This window comes from Peromyscus eremicus, chromosome 11 (genome assembly GCF_949786415.1).
Source record: "Peromyscus eremicus chromosome 11, PerEre_H2_v1, whole genome shotgun sequence".
NCBI classification, from domain to species: Eukaryota; Metazoa; Chordata; class Mammalia; order Rodentia; family Cricetidae; genus Peromyscus; species Peromyscus eremicus.
The window spans coordinates 33,744,642-33,750,897 of NC_081427.1; positions in this window are offsets into that span (position 1 = coordinate 33,744,642).

Genomic DNA, 6,256 nt, shown 5'->3' on the forward strand with positions numbered 1-6,256 from the left:
CGCAGTGGGGCCGAGGCGGGTCACAGCGGCCCCCCGCGGCCCGGAGGCCCCGGGCGCGGCTGCCCTCCCGCCGGCTGGCGACGGCGGCTCGCGTTCGCCGATGGCGGGCGGGCGGGCGGGCGGCCGAGGTTCCCCACCCCCGCCGCTTGGACGAGCCGGGGGGGGGGGGGCGACTCCGGGCCACCGGGCGGCTCCGCAGCCAGGACGCGTTCCGCGTCTCGCCTCTCCGGGGTCGGGCCGAAGGGAAAGTGGGGGACGGGGACGGGGACGGGACGGACGCTTACCCGGCGACTCCGACCTCCCCGGCTAGTTCTCTGGAGAAAAAGTGCGAGACTGACGGTTGGTGCCAGGAAAATAATCCGGGGGGAGGGGGGCGTGGGCGCCGCGCCAGGGTTCGCCGACGCGCACCGAGGTGGGCGCGCAGGTGTGTTCGGGGATAGTGCTCCGGCCGAACCCCGAGGCCAGGCGGCGAAGGGGGCCCGGGCCGCAGCCCTGCCCGGCTGCTCCGTTAGCTGCGGGGGAGGGGCGTGCAAACAGAATCCAAACACAGCCCGCCTTCCAGCTCCCACCGAGTGTCAGCACCGCACTGGGTCACGTCTACGACCGAGCTGCCGCCGCCGCCGCCTCCAACCTCCCTTGTCTCTCCTTCCCCTCCAGAAACTTTAGAAAATGCCCTACCTTTCCCTGCACGGCTCCCTCGGCCCTCTTGCATCTTCTACCAGCGCCGTCTATTAAAAAGAAAAAAAAAAAAAAAATACGCGAGCAAACATTGCAAGCCATTTAAGTGATTTGTAAATGTGATAGACGCCGCCTTAAATGAAAGACAGGTGAAATTAATTTTAATATACTTAATCCTATATACTCAGATGGCATCATTACAACATGTGATTAATGTTAAATGTGAATGGTCTCTCTCTTTTTCTTTCTGTCTTTCTTAAAATTAGTTGAAGTCTAATGTGTATTTTACCCTTAAAGCACACCTCATTTGGGACTAGGCACATTTAGAATGCTCAAGAGCTACATGTAGTTACTGGCTGCTGCATTGCACAGCTCAATTCTAGTAATTATGTGTAAATTGTTGTTTTTGTCAGGGCTGATGGTGCTAATGCCAAATGAAAGGTAAATGTAAGTATTGAAAAAGAGGGAGAAATAGATGCCCTTACTGTTGGATTGAACCATCTTCCGAATTCTGAGGTTAGCCCTGTGATTTAAGGAAGGCTTAATGTTTTCTCAGTTTTCATCTACAGGATCGTTTCAAGTAGGGTCCACACTTTCTTGTTAACCTTTTATAATTAACCACGAGAATATGCCTTCACATAACTCAACAAGAAAGTACAGTTTTCTTGAGTGCAGCCATGAATAAATGATTCGTGCTCTTGCTTAATGTTACACAAGATTTCAGTTTAAAAGCTGGAGACGATGCTCTTGGCATTTTAAAATGTGTGTGGCTATGGGTAGTGATCACTTCTCAATCTCTTTATTTTTGTTTCTTTGGTATTTTTTGAGACTAAAGTCTCCTGCAGTTCAAGCTGACTTCAGTGTAGCTGAGGCCGACTTTGAACGCTGGATCCACCCGCCTCCACCTCCCAAGGGCTGTGATTACAAGCATGTGCACCATGCCTGGCTCACGAGTTACTTCTTGCTTGGCTTGCTTTAGTATGTAGAGAAGACCCAAAACTGGTCAAAATCTGAAAGTGAGATGTTCCTCCTGAAGCAATTGTCCCAGATCTGTGCCAGGCCTTTGATTGCTGCCCTTTGGTTTCCCTTGAACAATTTTTTTTTTTTTTGGTGGGTACTAGAATTGAACACAGGGCCTTGTGGCTGCTAAGCATGTCCTCACTACTGAGCTACACTGCCAGCTCCTCGTGTTAAAGCTTTCATGGTGGATAATCACCTTTTCTATCACAGACTTTACTAGGTGAAAGGGGCCTCGCTCTGGGCCCCTGGCGGCGGGGCGGTCCTGGGCTGGCGCAGCGGCGGCGGCTGCTGCAGGAAGCCCGGGGCTTTTCCTGTACTTAGAAGGTGCTCTCCAGGAAGACTTCATGAAGCTGCTAGACTCTCCCCTGAGATGGCTGTGCTCTGAGAGGATGTTCTCATGGAGCCTTGAATGTCAGATTGCTAGAATTTTTGTTTAAAAAAAAACAAACAAACCACTATTTCTTTATTGAACTATCCCCTTGAAGGCAGGTGGTGCTTTAGTGTACTTCTAAGTGTTTCTCAATCTGTGGATCACAACCCCCAGGCTCATATGGCCCTTTCATGGGGCTCACATATCAGATATTTACATTACGATTCATAACAGTAGCAAAATGACAGTTATGAAGTAGCAATGAAATAATTTTATGGTTGGGGATCGCCACCACATAAGGAACTGTATTTTTGTTGTTGTTGGTTTTTTGAGACAGGGTTTCTCTGTGTGGCTGTCCTGGAACTCACTCTATGGACCAGGTTGGTCTTGAACTCAAGAGATCTTTTTTGCGTGCTAGGATTAAAGGCGTATGCCACCATCTCCCAGCATGAGGAACTGCATTAAAGGGTCGAAGCATTAGGAAGGTTGAGAACCACTGTTCTAGGTTCTAGCCCAGGACTTGGTCCATATAATCTTCAAGCAGTAATGGTATTAATTACAATAGATTTGCCTTTCCTTGAGTCACCATTATAGTGACAATAATGAAAACTGGCTTTCAAAACTGACTTCAGGTTCATCAGTGGACTTCATGGGAAGAGAGAGAGAGCACCTTTCGAGTCCAGCTAATGAGAAACATTTCATAAATATGAAGGAGGAAATATTTGCAAGGCACATATCCAACAAAATACATGTATCTAGAAAAATATGAAGACTCATCAAAACCCAATTATAAAACAAAACAAAATAATCCAGGTAGAAAATGGACATATCACATTTATAGAACAAGCAAAAGAGTAGGTAATGAAATGGCATTAGTTTTAATTTTCAGTAACTAGTGGCTAATTATGTTGAACATTTTTCATGAACTTAAATGCTCTCTGTATGTTCTCATCACTGAACTATCCATTCATGTAGGGTTTTGTTTTTTTGTTTTTTTCCTTAGCCCATGGAGACTCTTCCCTGATCCAGAAGTCTCTGGTGCTAACTGGCTGAAGTTACATTTCACGGAGGGCCCAAGAGACCCAGAGAGAAAGATAATTTACCCAGATGAGACCCATGAGAACAGACACATCAGCTAATTCTTCTTCTCTTCCTTAATGATGTCTCCATTCATTGATAAAGGCATTTAAGTCACTGTGCTGGTTTGAGTAAAGAGTGAATTGAGTTAGCTAGGAACGATGGTCCCTAGCATCCTCCTCTCCTTGTTCTCTCCCACTTTCTTCTTCCTCTCCCATATTTCTCCTTCTGTTTATTCTCTCTGCCTACCAACCCCGCCTATCCTTTCTCCTGCCTCCATACTGGCCCGTTCAGCTCTTTATTAGACCATCAGGAATTTTAGGCAGGCAAAGTAACACAGCTTCACAGAGTTACAAAAAAAAATGAAACAAAAGAATGCAACACATCTTTGCATCATTAAAAAAAAATGAGAGAAGCTAGCATAATCAGAAGGTTAAAAAAGAACTCCCAGAGTGTCAGTTGTTGAAGAGATGTCAAGTAATAGGACGGTAGAGTCCATGAATGTGCCCCGTGCCTGTGATTAAGCACTCCGGTGCCTGTACTGGAGGTCTCTTACCTGAAGTCATTAAGCAATGGAATAAGCAACTACCCTTGAGAATCTGATGCACATGAAATTTTACTGTGTGTAAATTTGGATATTGAAAGAACCTAACGGCAATAATTATGGCTAATATTTATGTGCGTACAGAGTGCTTGTGTTTCGAGTAAATACTTTGTATTATATCTCACTTAGTCTTCCAAACAACCCTATAAAGTAGGTACTGTATTCCACATATATATGGAATATGGTGATTTGAGTGTGAAGTGTCCCCCCATTGGCCTGTGTGTTTGGATATTTGGTCCTCAGCTGGTGCCTAGTGGTGGACATTGGTGACTAGGGACAGACCTTGAGGGTTATATCCAGCCCTGCTTCCAGCTCAGGTGCTCTTCCTGAGCTGTGCGGCTCCCCTGTCGCATGTTCTCACTGCCCTGAAAACTGCTCTCCTTTCCCTGCCGTGGTGGGTTGTGCTTTCTCCAATCCGGGAGCTATTCATATACTAGTTACATTCAAGATATAAATTCTTCCTCCTCTAAATTGCTTTTGCCAGGGGTTTTGTCCCAGTGATGACAAAATTGAATAAACACTGCTCAAGATCCGTACTTAGTGATCGTTCCTGTTCTAGGTAGAATCTACAAGCTTAAATGCTCCCCAGGATCTCCAGAATAAATGGACCACAGTGACGCAAACATCTTAGAATCGTTGAGGTCTGTTTCTTACTATAAATCAGCAAGGGGGCAACTCAATGATATTCTAATACCAGTCAGAATACTACAGATTTGTGAGTAATTTGGTTGCAAGTAATTTTTTAGTATTAGGAAATATAGAGAATGTAGACAGGTTTATTTAATCTTGATTAAATCAGAGGAAGGATAGAATTGAAAAAAAAAAACAAAACAGACAGACAAAACCAGACACGAGAATGTCAACTAAAGACAGCTGAAGCAAAGGCATCCACCAGGGAAAAGGGTCAACACCGAAGGAGTAAAAGATTAGAAGAAGGTGACAGATCTCAAATTCAAAGACCAGGCAGGGAGCATAATCAGAAGTCATGAGATGTGGACACTAAGAAATAGAAACAGATGTGAGTAGTGCAGGAATGGTCTCCGTATCCTCAGTAAGAAAGGAAGAAATGTGTGCTAAGAATGAGCGTGGTAGACTTGCCAATCACGGAGCTGGAGGAAGGTGGCAATGACTTTAACAGCTGTTCTGGGAGAGGAGGCTGCTTGGGAAGGGGAGGACCCATAGGAGACCTGCTGGCTGCTGCTGCTGACACCAAGCTGAGAGATTTAAAGAGAGAGCTCTCCAAGTCATCCCCTGACCACCTGACAGACACTGAAAAGCCTGTTAGTGGGAACACAGCAGCATTATGCAGCTGAGGTAGAAGGGGCTGCAAAGTGTTCACAGTTGAGGCTAGGCTGAGAAGGGTTGAGGAAGAAAGGCAGGCAATAGAATGAAAAAATGAGGATCTAAAGTCGGAAATAAGGAGCCTGGAGATAAAGGGGTAGTCAGAGCCTGAGCTATAAGAGTAGAAAAATTTAGAGGACATTTTGAATGAATAATTACAAGATCCAATATTCTAATTACACAAGTCAACTAATTGAACTGAGTGCTTGCTGGCCAGCAGGAGGTAATGTAGTAGCTGGAACTACTCATCAATTAGATGATGAACAGAGTCCAAGTTTTGCATCAAAGGAAGTGGAGTATTAATGTTTAATACATAAATATCAACGTAAATATCAACGATGAGGTCTTTTGCTCCTGATGTATTCTGTTTCCATATCTCTCTAGCTTAGACTACTTACCTTTTTATTGACATGTGGTCAAAGTCAGTGTATTCTATTAAAAAATTTTTTAAAAATGTGTATGGGTATTTTGCTTGCGTTGATGTCTGTGTACCACTTGCATGCCATTGCTGGAAGAAGCCCTAAGCAAGATTGGGATCCCCAGGAACGGGAGTTTCAGACTGTGAGCCACCATGTGGTTGCTGGGATTGAGCCCTGGTCCTCTGAAAGAGCAGACAGTTCTCAACTGCTAAGACATAAACCTAGCCCCTCTTCCTTCTATCTTAACTAATATGACATGCTCACACGTTTTCTTAGTTTTCAGAAGTATTTACTGACTGCATAATGAAGCCAAAAATTCTTTTAGGTGGGGATAGCTTGTCAATGAGTAAGACAAAATGCAGACCCTTAAGGAACTTAAGGGTAAATGCAGAACTCAGATAGGTGATAATGCAGGGTTGACTGAATGTTTATGCCCCTCTTGTACTATGTCAGAAACAAAGACAGACGTGTTTATACCTTTCCACAATAACAGAATTTATTAAATAACAATAAGTCCACACGCTGCATTGCTTTTGTTGTCTGCAACTTGCAAAGCATTCCTGATTGCCCTCAGTAGCGGGCCATCGGCCTTGGCATTGTTGGAGGAGTTCAGTGGCCTTACTGGAGGAGGCAGAGAGCTGATAGGGATGCAGAGAGTCACTGCAGTGTTTAGATATTAATGAACCCAGCTAGAGGAGAGCTGCTGGAGGTACCCAGCAGCAGAGTCCGCAGGGTCACAGGGTTGAG